At 40.1% G+C, this 15,698-nt stretch overlaps 1 protein-coding gene across 5 annotated transcripts in view; it reads left to right on the forward strand.

The window, feature by feature from the left end:
• Tp63 (tumor protein p63) overlaps positions 1-15,698 on the forward strand; it is a 214,679-nt gene that overhangs the window by 97,915 nt on the left and 101,066 nt on the right. The gene's annotated exons all lie outside the window — the stretch shown is intronic.

Genomic DNA, 15,698 nt, shown 5'->3' on the forward strand with positions numbered 1-15,698 from the left:
CTTGATACCTTCATTTCTGTAATTACTGAGTTGATTTCCTTTTCTTTAACAATATTACGAACTTCAGTGAGACTTCCTTAGCGGAGGAGCTGGTCGTGTTTGGTAGTACCAGTGCAATCTAAAACTGCATAAAGTTTTGCTTGGCTCATCACTTGGTTATCTGCTAGGTCCAAGCTCTCACTTCCCTTGGTGGAAAAGGCTGAGGCAATGTCTGTTTGTGCTGTGGCATGGGTCAACCCACATCAACTTTCAGCAACTTTGTTAATCAATTACTTCCTACAGATAGTACTCTATTTATGTTTGTATGCCCCTCTTAATGGTTTTAGTGGGGATATTATCCTCACTAGAATTTGATAGCATATCAGAAACTGTTGGGTATGGCAACATGATAAACAGAGCTTTTGTTTACATGTCTAATTGTAAGGGTTTGGAAACATTCCTTTGACATAGTAAGAACAGGTAATGAAGACAGTTAAGTAAACAACCTATTATAATGAGTCTAGGAGTTCAGAGAGACATTCTACTGATTTGCTTCTTGTCCCAGGCCCAAACTTTTATCTTTTTAAGCAGGACATGCATTTTGAACTTAATGTCAAGTCAGCTTGCTTGCTTTCATAATCAAGCACTCTCACTCAGGATGTCAGTGGCAGAATGATGTTAGAGGGCACCTGGTAGCCAATGCCTTTTTACAATTAAGGAAACCGAAGCCCAGAGTAAAAGGGTCAAGCCCCAGATCACACAGCCTGTTGCTGAAAGAGCCGGCCGTGAGCCCAGATTCCCAACTGTAGGATATATCCTTTAAAAATATGTCTGTATGTCATTTCTTGAAATTAACTCTGTATCTCTGCAACCACACCAACTTCATTTTACCAGGCTTTTACAGGTAATATTGCGTAGTTGCTCACACAGGTATCTTGTCTGATGATTTCTTACAACTGTTTGTAGAAAGTAGCAAGACTTTCCTTTGTAACTTTAGTGTCTAGACTGTTATGTTTCATAAGGTAGATTGAGTTTCTGTTTCATTTTCAAGAATTGTGCTGTAATAGCATGCTTCTAGAGCCATCCCCTAGACAAACTCATCTCATCTCACAGCCTGGGTGAGAGCACAAATTAGTTTTGCATGAGTCTGCTGCTTCTGGAGGGCTGAATTAGGTAGCAATTACTCCCTTTGTAGTAGGTCAAGCTGCCAGAGAAGTGACTGATATTGCATACAGAAGTGGACTTCAAGGAAAGTAAGCAGATAATTGGGTAATGAATAGATAATGCTCTTGGTTTGCGCACAGCGTCTTTTTTCTGAGCCTCTGAAGGCTGCTATTTCTTCACACATCAAGGCCCCACAATGTGAGCGGAGAATGGAGTTGCCCTTTGCACTCTCTGGCCATTTTCCATGGTGGATAATTAAGAAAGTTTCTACAGAATATCAGTGGTAATATATTTTTCTTTTTCTAGGAAGCTAGGTTATTAGGATATGAAGCGATCACTCTAAACATTATCTAGATTTTGATGCAATGTTTCATATATGCACTTACCTCTATCATGTTTGGATCTGGAGAAAAAAGAAACTTCATTGTTACCAAGTAAGGCATCCAGTGTTTTCGTTAGTTCCTTCTGATTGTGTCACAATCACGCTCTCTGAGTAAGTCTCAATTTTGCATTTATTTTACTCCTCAAAATTTTTCCTTATAAGTCTTATTTTAGGTCATAGTCCTTATACAGCAAATCTTTCAGACTTTAAGGTCATCATGGCTCCTGGAAACCATTGTGCAGTGCAGCTGTATCTAAGGTAGATGGGCCCTGTCAGGGACAATTAATCTTGTATGCATCTTGTTAATTTAGCCAGTAAGAGAATATTGCAGAGCCAAAAATTATTTCCGTATAGTAGACCATCATTCAACATCTAGAAGCCAACTCCTAGGCGAACTAGAGAATGATACTGGCTGTCACATTTTTTTAGAAAACTTTACTCCTTGTTTAACAGAAAAGAATTATTTTCTAGACATTGTGCTACTAAGCATAAATACAAAGTGACACCAATATTAGAAATGTGGTTTAGTCACCATTTCCATTTAGGACATGTTTTGCTGGTTTAACTTTGTGTATATGTGTGTGTGTGTGTGTGTGTGTGTGTGTGTGTGTGTGTGTGTGTGTGTGTGTGTGATTATAAAAGCCTTTGGGTTAGGGATGATTGCAAATGTCATCAGATCTAACCACTCTAGCAGTCTGGCCTTTAGCTCCATAATTACAATATGGAATCTACTGCCTTCTAATTCTCTTATTAGAGGTAAGTGGAAAAAAGGCATCTAGCTTGTCCCCAGATCATAAGAAAAAAGTATTGGGAAGGGGAAATGGCTTAGCAAGTAAAGTGCTTGCCCTGCAAAGTGTGAGGACCTGAGCTTTATCCCTAGAACCCAACCTAATAAGCCCACGTATAGAGGCACCTACAGTAATCTCATGCTGGGAAAGTGGAGACAGGAGGATCTCTGGGACTTGCTAGAGCAGCTTGTTTAGCATAAGTGGTTAGCCACAGGCCAGTGAGAATAGAGAGATCCTGTCTTAAGAAAGAAGGGGGGGAGGAAGGCAGGAAGGAAGGCAGGAAGAAGAAGGAAGGAAGGCAGGCAGGAAGAAGAAGGAGGGAAGGCAGGCAGGCAGGCAGGAAGGAAGGAAGGAAGGAAGGTTAGTAAGTAGAGAATATGTGAGGAGGAATGACACCGAAGGTTGTCAACTGGTCTCCACAAGCATGTACCACACACACACACACACATGGGCATGTACATATGAACACACACACACAAAATATATATGTATATATATATCACTGTGTATGAAAAAGTAATTAAAACACAACAATATGTATGTGGTAGATAACTCAGGTTTTATGATCTGTTTTAGGACAAATCATTATCTTTTAATAAGTATTTCTCTTAAAACATTGTTTCCGCTGGGCTTGGTGGCACATGCCTATTTATCCCAACACTCAGGAGGCAGAGGCAGGCAGATCTCTGTGAGTTCAAGGCCAGCCTGGTCTACATTGTGAGTTCCAGGCCAGCTGGAGCTATAGGGAGACCCTGTCTCAAAAAGACCAAAAAAAAAAAAATTTAATTAAGACAATATTTCCAGATGTAGGACTGTGAGGCAGTCAATGGTGGAGAGCCTCCTTCACACTTATGGATCACCGTGTCAATTCCCAGCACTGCAAATTCACAGAAAATGAAGCAAAATAAATGCACACATTTTATACCCAACGAAGTGTTTAACAAAGTGTTTATACCCAACAAAGTGCTTAGTGATTTAGGTGGTGGTATCCCATTTAAATAAATAGGAAAGCAGATTTCCCAAGACCACATACCTGCAGATGTCAGAACCCAGACTTCAAGGAGGGCATGCTGACTGCAAGCCATAACTGCATATATTAACTAACAAATAATGCTTTTCAACCAAATTTTTTTATTTTTGCAGTTTAAGACAGAGTCTCATAGGCCAAGCTGGCATCAAACATTTGCCTTGTGGCTGAAGATGACCTTGAACTTCTAATCCCCCTGCCCCACCTCCCAAGTGCTGAAATGACAAGCAAGTGCCATCACTCCAGTTCATGGAGTGTTGGGTACCAAACTCGGGATCCCTTGCACATTAGGCAGACACTCTGTCAACTGAGCTACATACTTAGCCCCTCAATTCACTTTAAGAGGTAATTGTTCTCAAATGACACAAAAGATAAAAGATGAACTCAGTTGTGGCCAGTTTATATTGGGGGAAGAATGGGACAGGGTCCCATAAAACCTGTGCATCATTTTTTTAGCCACTTCGGTTTATTATTGTGACTTCCACTCTCCTATCGTCCCCTTTACTTTAGAACTTAGGAAACCGTCTTGCTTGATAGCGCTCACATTCATACTGTAAGTGAGGTGATTTAGGTGGTGGTATCCTGTTTAAATAAATATGAAAGTAGATTTCCCAAGACCACATACCTGCAGATGGCAGAACCCAGACTTCAAGGAGGGCATGCTGACTGCAAACCACGACAGAAGTGTTTCAAATAGAGCATGCGCCATGTTTTATCCTGAGGTACCTTGTTTCCCTGCTTGTTTTCTGTCTCTGTCATTGCGCTCACTAGTGCTCTTTGCTTCCAGCTTTGTTTTTTCTTTAACCTTTCTTTGTTTCAATTTAGGTTTTTGTTGTTATTGTTGTTCTTTTCGAGACAGGGTATCTCTGTAGTCCCAGCTGTCCTGGAACTCACTTTGTAGACCAGGCTGGCCTTGAACTCATAAAGATCCACCTGCCTCTGCCTCCCGAGTGCTGGGATTAAAGGCATACACCACCACACCCAGGTCAATTTAGTTTTTTTAATTAAAATATTTTGTCTTCAGTAATTTCATAGGCATACAGTGTATTTTGATTGTATCTACCACCAGCTCCCCTCTCCAGTTCCTCCCAGACAACATCCCACCACTGTACATTCTCCTCCTCCCAACTTCATGTCTTCTCTTTTTGTTGAGACAGGGTCTCACCCCATAGGCCTGACTGGCCTGGAACTCACTATATGAACCAGTCTGGCCTGGAACTCAAGATCTGCCTGCCTCTGCCTCCCAGGTGTTGAGATTAAAATTGTGTGCCACCATACCTGGCCATCTTTTTGTTTTTGTTATAAGTGGCTTCCTAAGTGTTTGGACATCATTGTACTTCTTTGACTCTGAAAGCTCTTGGCACCATTTCTTTGTTCTGCTGTCTAATCTTCCATCTCTCATTTCATCCCCAAATTTCTTAGACCTTTTATAAGTTCAGTACTTAGACCTGAAAACCATTTTCACCAGGGCCAAGCAGAGGCAAATGGTACATTAAAGAGTTTAGTAGAAGCCTGTCCTAGGCACTAAACTTCACTGGTTTAATGGGAGAACCTAATGTGCCTGGATGACATGTAGGAGAAGCCACCGTAGTAGGTGCTCTTGGGAACTGATGGAAACCCACATGTGGAAACATGTGTCACAGGTTCTTGCAATTCCTTAAATGTGACATATAGATAGAGCTTGAATGAGCCACGCACACTTACACAACAGTACAAAGCATCAGGACATTCACTTTCTATCTTTGGCTTTCATATGGTTCACTCATAAATGGGTGTGGGTTTGGGTGTGGTCTCTAAAGTCCTCAACACAGTGATATTTTCTAGTTCTCCTTTTAAAATATTTAGAATCACTGTAATCGGCACTTCGAGTCATTCTTTTTTATCCCCCACCCCCACCCCAGTCTTTTGTCTTTGAAATGTTCGCCTGAGGCCCCAGTGGTCTTGTACCTCATTTCTGTGACCATCCTGGCCTTGAACTCATAAAGATCCACCTGCCTCTGCCTCCCGAGTGCTGGGATTAAAGGCATACACCACCACACCCAGGTCAATTTAGTTTTTTTAATTAAAATATTTTGTCTTCAGTAATTTCATAGGCATACAGTGTATTTTGATTGTATCTACCACCAGCTCCCCTCTCCAGTTCCTCCCAGACAACATCCCACCACTGTACATTCTCCTCCTCCCAACTTCATGTCTTCTCTTTTTGTTGAGACAGGGTCTCACCCCATAGGCCTGACTGGCCTGGAACTCACTATATGAACCAGTCTGGCCTGGAACTCAAGATCTGCCTGCCTCTGCCTCCCAGGTGTTGAGATTAAAATTGTGTGCCACCATACCTGGCCATCTTTTTGTTTTTGTTATAAGTGGCTTCCTAAGTGTTTGGACATCATTGTACTTCTTTGACTCTGAAAGCTCTTGGCACCATTTCTTTGTTCTGCTGTCTAATCTTCCATCTCTCATTTCATCCCCAAATTTCTTAGACCTTTTATAAGTTCAGTACTTAGACCTGAAAACCATTTTCACCAGGGCCAAGCAGAGGCAAATGGTACATTAAAGAGTTTAGTAGAAGCCTGTCCTAGGCACTAAACTTCACTGGTTTAATGGGAGAACCTAATGTGCCTGGATGACATGTAGGAGAAGCCACCGTAGTAGGTGCTCTTGGGAACTGATGGAAACCCACATGTGGAAACATGTGTCACAGGTTCTTGCAATTCCTTAAATGTGACATATAGATAGAGCTTGAATGAGCCACGCACACTTACACAACAGTACAAAGCATCAGGACATTCACTTTCTATCTTTGGCTTTCATATGGTTCACTCATAAATGGGTGTGGGTTTGGGTGTGGTCTCTAAAGTCCTCAACACAGTGATATTTTCTAGTTCTCCTTTTAAAATATTTAGAATCACTGTAATCGGCACTTCGAGTCATTCTTTTTTATCCCCCACCCCCACCCCAGTCTTTTGTCTTTGAAATTCCACATTTTCCCAGAGACTCAGCATCCTAGTCCTCCCTGGGCTTGCTGCTTTTCTTCTTGGAGCGAAAGAAGAGAATGTGGCAGTGAACTCTAGCTATGACTGTGTCCTTCATGCATCTCAGGGAATAATGAAGACTAGCATTTGGGAGTGTATGCAAACTGGACTGTTAAATGCTCAGTACTCCTGGTTCCACAGAGTGTAGTGATGAAAAATGGACACTTGAGTTTAGATTTTTAAGTTTACCCTGAGAATATAGTCTCCCCCACTCTCCCCTGGGTGAGACACTGCCAAAGCTGGAGGTCTGGCAGGAGGATTGGTCTAAATGTAAACATTACTCCCAAAGGGGCAGAGTTGGACTCTCTAATTGCCCTGCCGCTCAGTCTTTACAAGGGCATAGCATCCAGCAGTGCAGAAAGGCATCCTGTGCACTTGTTTACTGAGGGTCAGAGGGTAAATGCTGTTGTGACAATTGGGTGGACTTGACTCACTTCTTTGTAGAGGGTGAAAGAGAGATGAGGACTTGGTATTGATCTTGATGATAGCAGTAACAGGAGACAGGCCCTTGAATCCTGTGATCTCTGTATTTTAAAATTATTTTTTATTTGTTCTTTGTGAATTCCATGCAATGTATTTTGCTCATAATCACCCCTCAGACTCCTCACAGATCCACACCAACCTTCCCTACCCAGCCAACATTGTGTCCTCCTCCTCTTCCTTTTTTAAAACTTCAAGAGCTGATCCTCCTAAAACAAGGGACTCTACATAGGCTGACTAGACTCAATGGATGGACTTGCACTGGAGAATGGCTGGGGGCATTGACAACACAGTGGACAATAACAGGGATGACAGAGTTATGGGCTCCAGTTGTGGGGAGGGTATGGGAGGGTGCTATTTGGGATGCAGGTATAAAGATGAATAAGATTGTGTGGGATGTTCTGTATGAAATGCACAAAAAAATCAATTAAAAAATTCAAATAATAGAATCCAATTTCTGCTGCCTATATACTCTAGGGGATGTGGGCATCCACTGTGGTGTGGTGTGATGTGGTGTGGTGTGGTGGACCTGCCAGGGGCCACATGCTTAAAGAAAACTGACACTCTCTCCCATTAGCTATCAATTCACATGGAGATTTTCTATTTTAGATTTAAAGAGTTAGAAGTATAGTTATAGGATGTAAGAAATAATCTAGCCACTCATAGTGACTTTAGAACACTCCAGTCTCTGTGAGCCTAAAGTTACCGTAAGTATGTAATATGCAGAGAATTCAAGCCTTTATCTTTGTCTTTTGCTCTGTGCTATTTCTTTAATATAGAAATGTCTTCTTTCTTAAACAAGAAAGTCCTTCTCAGTCTTAAAGATTTAACTCTTTTATCTTTCCACAGGGAATTAATCATTGTTTCTTCTGTGTTCCATAGAGCTTGTAAGTTAATGTTTAGATGTATTTTAGTTATTGGTTCGGATGTTCATCATGCTGACCTTGTGTTTATCTGTATATGGAGATTTCTGCTAGATGGGCTTTAGGACAGATACTGAATTTTGTTCTTGCTTTGATCTTTCTATAGGACCATGGGCAATGGTTATGTAAGGTCACTGTTTGAGAGGAAATGTATTTGTGCACAAATGTATGTGTGAGAACAATAGTGAGAAACTGGGATCACTAATTGGTGATCTGTGATCCTCAACTCAGATCTCAAATGGTGTGAAGTTTGAGCTGGGATCAATTAAATTAACTCATATTTAACTGGATACTATTTACTTTGAGCCTTGACTTTTATTTTTCTGCTTATATTTTCTGTTTGGAAGGGAAAGGAGGCAAAAGTTACATTTGACAATTTTCTCAGATGAACTATTGTCTTTTGACTTATAATCTAGAGTAGCATTTGAGATCAAAAGGGAGCATGGGTTATGTGATACTTGAGGACTGTGCATTAGGATCAGATTACTTAAATGATCTTGCAACTATTGACCATGACTAAGGACATACTGTTGAGAAATAAAACATATTTTAAAATTTCCCTTTGAGGAATAAGGTGGGAGAGAAGCTGCTGTGTCTTGTGAAGGGAAGCCCAGACGGAAGTATCAGTGTCCTGCTTCGGATGGCATCCTCCTGTCCCAGTCTGCACCTCTTATGCTGTTAAATCCACTCTGTGACATTGTAGTTTTAAGCCCTTTATTCACAGATAATCTGTCTAAATTGTAAAACTCAGTGAATAAAAATATACATAAAGGAACAAAGAAGAAGACTTTAAGTCTACCTGGTAAGTGATAGGTACTGCCAACATCCTTTACCTAGCAACTGAATTACACATGATACATTTTCCTATTCTCTCTCTCTCTCTCTCTCTCTCTCACACACACACACACACACACACACACACACACACACACACCTGTCTATCTCTGTCTCTCTTTCTGGGGTTCTAAGGATCACATCCAGGGTTTTTTGCATGCTAGGCAAGTGCTGTAAGGTTGAGTGTTACCCCAGCCCATAATGTTCTGTGGTTTTCTAAAAGTCATGTAAGTTCCCCTATTCAGTAGTACATGTGCCTGTATATGTACGTGTGTATGCCTATGTATGTGTGTAAATATTCTTGTATATGTACATGTGTGTATGAGTGTATGCCTGTGGCCTATATGAGCACCCATGTTGGTCTTGAGAATACTCAGACTGAAGCCTTGCTTTGCTCCTTGGTTTTTTCTATGATTTGGACACACCTGGACTAACATTTATAGAAATTATTTTATCACTGCGGTTAGTCTGTAAAACCTTTTTATTGTTCAGTTGGGATGGCGTTCTATTTCTCTGGTTGCTTGCTTGCTTTGGCCATGCTGAGTGAGGACTGAGTTCAAGGCTCACACATGCTGCTCTGTGTTTAACCAGCTTTCCCTTTCCTGTTAAGTATCCTATACAGTCAGCCTGAGCTCAATTTCAGCTGAAAATCAGATGTATTTTTATGTATATCACTCCTCTTGTGACTTTTGAAAAATATTTATTTCATTTTATATTTTATGTGTATGAGTGTATTGCCTGCATGTATGTGAGCACACCTGAGTTGTGCAGTGCCCATGGAGATCAGAAGAGGGTGTCGGATCCTCTGGAACTAGAGTTACAAATTGTTATTAGCTGCCATGTGAGTGCTGGAAACCGAACCCAGGTCCTCTACAAGAATAGTCAGTACTCTTAACCACTGAGCCATCTCTCTAGCCCTCCTCTTGTGACTTAAAAATCTCTATCTGACATAATTTTCCAGTTAACTGTGTATGTAGAGAATGTTTTCTTACAAAATCAAAACAGTGGCCTCCACCGCCTGGAAGATCTGGCTCAACCACCTGGGTTACAGAGGCCACACCTACTTGGTTGTAGCCCTTTTTAATCAAATTGTAAATCAGGACTGGGAAACAGGAATTAAGTCAGTTTACTGTGTTTGTTAACAGCAAGGAGAGCACTGTTTAGCTGGGACATGCTACTAAAGGGAACAGACAATCTAAGAAAATCTTTTGTGTCTACAGGCTCTCTCATTTTCCCTTGCAGAACATGCAAACCAAAAGTTGATTTTCTGAGACTGCATTCCTCTGTGTTGCTGGCACATGTGCAAGACAGTAATCTCTTCTGTAATAAGCACTTGGTGCCACACAGAGTGAGTACATGGGGCCAGAGCCAGCAGATCTGAGCTCAGCTTAAACATAATTTATGTGTGAACTTCATTATAAATGTAAATGCTCTGTAAGCATATTTCCTTTTTTGAGAACTCAAGTTCAGGAGGCCATGCCTGCTTCACAGACTTACTTTAAGGCTCAAACCAGAGCCATTTACCCCTAGTAGAGTTTGTGTGCTGACCCTGCACATGCCTTGAACTGGAAAATCTAGAGGTACACTGGGTATAACTTGATCTCAAGTTCCTGCTTTATGCTAGGATTCATAAAGACATAAAGACACGAGTACAGGTAATGAATCTGCATAACAAGAATTTGTTGATGTTTAGAGAGCTACCTAGAGAAAATAAGAAATTAAAAGAGAAAAGCCACAGTACATATCAGAGGATAAGCGTTGAGCGCAGTGGAGGTGAAGTGCCATGTGGGTACCGGCTCCTCTTGGTCTTCCTGGTGGGAAAATAGTGGAACTAGCATATATACAGCTGCAAGACTGTGAAAAATGGAATGTGTATGTTGTAAGTCATGGTGCAAATAGAACTCGGGGCTGCCGTCATGTAGCTCTGAACTGCTAGGTACTTCTTTGCCAGTTAAAGTGGTTTTCTAATACAGTACTCAGTGAGGAGTGTCCTAGGTAGAAGTACGTAATGTTTTTAAAGCTAGAATTGATCATGGGATTCTCACAAAGGCATTTGCACATTTGAAAAATGTGGTCGTCTAACATGAAAACAATGCCCAAGAGCTATGCGCACATCTGTGACTATGGGCCACAAATAAATGCTTCACTGTGTCCTGCATTTGGACAACATGATATGATACTAGGAAGTCATTTAGTATTTATTATTGGACCAAGCTTTCTTTCTTTCTTTCTTTCTTTCTTTCTTTCTTTCTTTCTTTCTTTCTTTCTTTCTTTCTTTCTTTCCTTTTGTGTGTGTTTACACATTTAGTTTTATTGTGACAAAGCAACTTGTACATTTTTAAGGTTTAAAATGGAGCTTCATCTTTCCAGTGAAAACAAAAAATTTAAAAATAAACAAAGTTGCAATAGAGAACATCAGTTCCAAACAGAATCCTGCAGGTTCTGCTGATTCTCCCACTGAGTAGCAGGGCTCAGGGCACCATGAGGAGAGAAGTTTATCTTCAAAGTGTCATCTTAAACTGCAAGGATATCTGTCAGACATCACAATTAACATGCCAAAGGAGAAGCCATGTTGTCAAAATGCCCACTTAACCCACCCAAACTTCTCAAACCCACCCTTTGCTGGCCTTCTTATGCCCATTTTTTTGACTTTTTAATTTTTATTAAACAAGAGAATAGACAGGTACATGGTAAATGCTAACTGTCCATATTCACATAGAGACACACTGTAATCTCTGAGCCCAGTATACAGAGAAAGGAGGAAGAACACTAGGTTTCTATGCACTACTATGCAGGGGCCCAGCACCCCCAACCTCCAGTAGAGCTAAGGGGGCAGGAGGTTTTTCTTTTTCCCCACAGAGCACGGTACTGGTGTTGATTCCACAGTTTGAGATAAGAAGGGACCAAAATGAATTTAGAACAGAAGAGTGGAAATTCTTTTCCTGCTGTACTCCGCTCAAGGTTATTTCCCCCAAATATGTTGAGAACCGTTGTGTTGAGAAAAGAGACTTCTAAAGCAGGGTGACTCAGCAGGAGAGGGATGGTGGGCGAGGGAAGACTGCAACTTGCTCCCAGGGACTAGAGAAAATTAAAAAATAGAAAATTTTTTAAGAAAGGAAGGTTGGAAATCCATCAGTGTTCTTTTCTTTCAGTCATCTTCTCCTTCCTCCTCCTCTCCTTCCTCTCCTTCAACGTCACCTTCATTTTCTTCATATGAAGAAGGATTGGAAGATATTGATGAAGGAGGGGATAAGGATGAAGGTGGACCGAGTTTTCAAAGATAGGTTTTTCCTTCTGTGGTCTGCTGTCACAAATGAGGCCAGCTTGATGACATTTGTACTTGGTAAACTAGCCAGCACATGCTGCTTCCAAGTTTTGAAAAATGTCAAGGTTTGCCAGACTAAATTACCTGAGTCCTCTGTTTGAGGTGGAAGATGTGTGAGTTATCTTCTATCTGCCTAGGGCTTCAGTTACCTTTTTTCCTGAGTATTTAAACTTTTTTCTTTTTAATGTGGACTTTCCTTTCCATCATGTGCATTTTCTAGTAGTAGACTGATTTTGGCCCCAATAGACATGACTTCTATACATTTATGTAGTGATATATGTATTATATCCTTAGAAGTATATAGAAAGTATGAAACCACTTTACTGACTTCAGAAATCCCCTGGAACTTAGCCAAGCACTGGTTGTATTATAGAAAACTAGGAAACAGAGAGACTAGGTAACAGTGTTCAAGGCAGACATCAAGTCACAAAGTGAGTGGACTGAAACAAACAAAATTGCAAGCCGCATTTATTGTACCACCTATTAACCCTTAGGCTCTCTGTTTAGTGTAATCCCAAACATTGTAGCAGAGCAGGGGTGGGAATTTATTAAGTCAGTCTCAGGGTCCACGCTACAATGATGGTGTGCACTCCTGATGGAATACTTAAGATTCCATCAGGCAAGGCATAAAACTGTGATTCTTTTTTTCCAGGAGCTGAGGCAAGAAGACAAGGAAATAAAAGTGAGGCCTAAAATCTCTAAGCCTAAAGCTGGGTAGAAATTGAGTAGTCTATAAAGTCAATTGCCTTTCAGGTCCTTTAGGGATGAATTCCACAAGGGACAAGTGACTGACATCAGCTCATAGAGAAGCTGTCTATTTTTGATAATAAATTCATATCGTGGTCAAACAGACAAATGTAAATTCCCCAAACTCTGGATTCACAGTTACATCAGATGCCAAGCCTATTGCAACACTATCTAATGAGCAGATTGAAAAACTGAGATATAGACGAAGCTACTGCTTCGATTTATTGACAAGAGCAGAATTTAATTCTTAGTCTATGATTCTGGGGGCAAAGTCCTTTTGTTCATGGGCACCAACAGGCAAGAGAAGTCACTTTTTCTATGGTTTTAGAAGAATGAATTATTAAAATCTGGAATTGTGTTGAGACATTCTAGTGGGGATCTAGAAGGAAAAGTGATATGTTCTGTAATTTTCTTGAGTGAACATTTGTTCATTTTCTGTTCAGTAAAAGGGACTAGTCCAAACCAAACCATGCAAGTGAGACCAGATCCAGGTTTCTGCTGCTGTCTAAAGACCACTTTCCACTCTGCCTTGCTGGCAGCTGCATTGCCTGTGGTATGTTCTGTGACGACACTGTGGCGGTAAATAGGGAGGCCAAGGACTTCCTAATAACTAATGAGACTATTGAAACAAGACATAGCATTCTAACAAGAAGTTGTGGAAGATATTTAGTAGCCAAGCACGAAACTACAGCATGAATAATGAATATGAAAAATGAATAAATGAAATGATTTTTAGAAGGTGGTGAAATTGTTGTAGAATCTATCATGTGGAATGCTACAGCGTAGATAGGAAAGTTAAATGTTATCATGCAGGGTAACATTTTGAGTTTTATGATGAAGGTTCAGAATAAACATGCTAAATAAACATGCCACTATTCAATGGGAACTGGTGGGATTTAAGACCTGATATTTCTAAATCAGGCTAATGGGTATGGAAATGAACCTGTTTAACATGTAAGGAAAAGGACCAAAAAGAGGAAGTTTTTTTTTATGAGTTTTTAGTCTAAAATGTTAAAAAGTATTCTAAATACTACTAGATGATAGTAACGATGTAGAAAGGTAAGTTCTTGTCGATTGTTTTCTGTTAGCTTTCTGCCTCGGTGACAAAACACTTGAGATAAACAACTTAAAGAGAAGAAATGTTTATTTGGGATAATGATGTCAGAGGTTTTCATCAGTGGCTGCTTGGCCCTGTTTCTTTTGTCCTGTAGTAAGCACATCTTCATAGTGGGAGCATGTGGTAGAGGAAACAGTGGAGTCTTAGACATCCGTAAACAACCGCTACGTCTTCCAACCAGGCCCCTGAACAGCACCATCAGCTGCACAATAAACATCCCACACATGAGATTTGGGGGGACATTTGCCATCCAAACTGTAGCATAGTCTAAACGTAAACATTTAGCATCTACAACACAATGGAGTGGCATCTGTCAGCTTTTGAAATATTATCTGTGTGTGGGTATTTTTTGTGAGCATGTATTTTGAGTGTTAATGCAGAAAAATGTGTGTGTGTGTGTTGTGTGTGTGTGTGTGTGTGTGTGTGTGAGAAAGTCAGAGACCTTAGTTGTCAGTCCTTGCCCTGTCCCTTGTTTGAGAAAGGGTCTCCTGAGGTACACCTCAGGAGATGGCCTGTAAGAGCCTTCCAAGATTCTAGTCTCCCATCTGTTTCCCATCTCACTGTAGGAGAGCTGGGATTAGAGAAACAGTGCAGCACTCAACTTTCACTGGGGTTCTAGGGATTCAAACTCAGGTCCCTATAGTAGTACAGCAAGCACTTTATTCCCTGAACCATCTCTCTAGCCATGAAATATTATCTTTTAATGGAATACTTGAACTTAACGTGGCTGAATTTTACTTAAGAGTACATTGCTTTATAGCTATCTTATTAAAGGAAAGTGGAAATAAAATGAATGACCAATTAATGGGAAGTGGATAAATTCGTTTGATAATACTACATAGTAACTTAAAAACATAATTTAAAAATTATATTTAATGCGCTAAAATGCAGGTTCACTTTAATAAGCATAAATGTGTAAACATGAATAATATGTAAACATGAATATAGACAGAGATATATAGATAACTTTTCAAAATAGGACTTTGGTATTTAATATTACATATACAGTTTATAAATCATGTAAACTTATTTGTAATATGTCTCTCTGGCAGAGCACATACCCAAATTTTAATAGGGGTCGCCTTCACATTCTGGAATAGGCAATTAAATTTTATTATATGCACTCTGTTTTCTACATTTTTCATAATATATGCATAGTATAAACAAATAACTCAAATATTAGCCCCTACAGTGGTCATTTTTACTTATAAACTGACCAGAATTCCTTTTTTTTAGTCCTTTTGAGACAGGGTTGTGACCAGAATTCTTATCTCCATCGAATCAAAAGAAAACTAACTTAGAAATAGTTGATTAATTTGTTAGTGTTAATTCGTCATTAGTAAGGAAAACACTAATTCAATGGGACAGAGATTAGTGGACAGACTATTTACAGACCATTTGAAGATGAAAGATACATTTGCTGGGCCTGGTGGCACAAGCCTGTAATCCCAGCTACTTGGAAGCCAGGAGAAGAGTGTGACAAGTTCAATATCTGCCTGTGTAACTTGGGAAACTTTGTTTCAAAATAAAAAGTGAAAAATGGAGGTATGGGAACCAGGGAGGTAGCTGAGTGGTAAAGGGCTTGTCTGGCACGCAGGAGCCCATCAGTTCAGTCCCTATTCAAATAGACAGGCAAATAAATAATGCAAAGGTCCAGGGAGTAAGGAAACACAACCAGTCTTGCAGGCAATCAAGCAAGTCATGTTAAAATAAGATTGTACATTTTTTTATTTTTAAAGTTGGAAAAGATATTCCTCCATGCTCTGATAGTTACGGTCATCACAATGTACTTTGGTGCTTTCTTTTTGGAAAATAGATAGAAATCATACGTGTGTCATTTCTTCATCCATAACATTTGGCCTGGAACTTTTAGTTGTGTGATACCAATAATAATAATAAT

The sequence above is a fragment of the Nannospalax galili genome, unplaced genomic scaffold, assembly GCF_000622305.1.
Source record: "Nannospalax galili isolate Female #2095 unplaced genomic scaffold, S.galili_v1.0 scaffold559, whole genome shotgun sequence".
NCBI lineage: Eukaryota > Metazoa > Chordata > Mammalia > Rodentia > Spalacidae > Nannospalax > Nannospalax galili.